The 546-nt window shown below is 47.3% G+C and overlaps 1 protein-coding gene across 1 annotated transcript in view; it reads left to right on the top strand.

Moving 5' to 3' along the window:
* The window catches only part of LOC119585998, a 20,258-nt gene that overhangs the window by 3,789 nt on the left and 15,923 nt on the right, over positions 1-546 (top strand). The window lies entirely within an intron of this gene.

Here is a 546-nt window from a genome sequence, read left to right on the forward strand (position 1 = left end):
ACCCCTCTCGCACAAAAAAAGGGCCACCCCCAAAACACACCCCACGCATACAAAAACACGCACACAAAAACAAAACCCCCACAAAAAGGGAAAAACCCCACAACCCCACAAAACAAAAAACACACACACACACACACCCAAACCACACACACCTCACCTCCCCAAAACACACACAAAACACACACACCCCCTAATACCCACACATAATTTTAACCGCGCACACAACACAAAACAAACAACAAACACACCAAAACACATCCAAAACCCCAAGCACACCCCCAAAACACACCCCACACAAAACCCCACGCAACCCCACCTAAAAATACACACACACCAAACAAAAAACACACCCCACATAAAAACAAACACACACACCACCACCACCCACACATCCCCAAAACACTCACATCCAAAACCAGGGCAGACATAACACACAAAAACACGCACCACACACATACACACGCGACAGGGCACACACACCACACACACATACATACCCAGCAACATAAAACACAAAACCACACAACCCCCATACGCACGCAGAAT

The sequence above is a fragment of the Penaeus monodon genome, chromosome 20 (assembly GCF_015228065.2).
Source record: "Penaeus monodon isolate SGIC_2016 chromosome 20, NSTDA_Pmon_1, whole genome shotgun sequence".
Lineage (NCBI taxonomy): Eukaryota > Metazoa > Arthropoda > Malacostraca > Decapoda > Penaeidae > Penaeus > Penaeus monodon.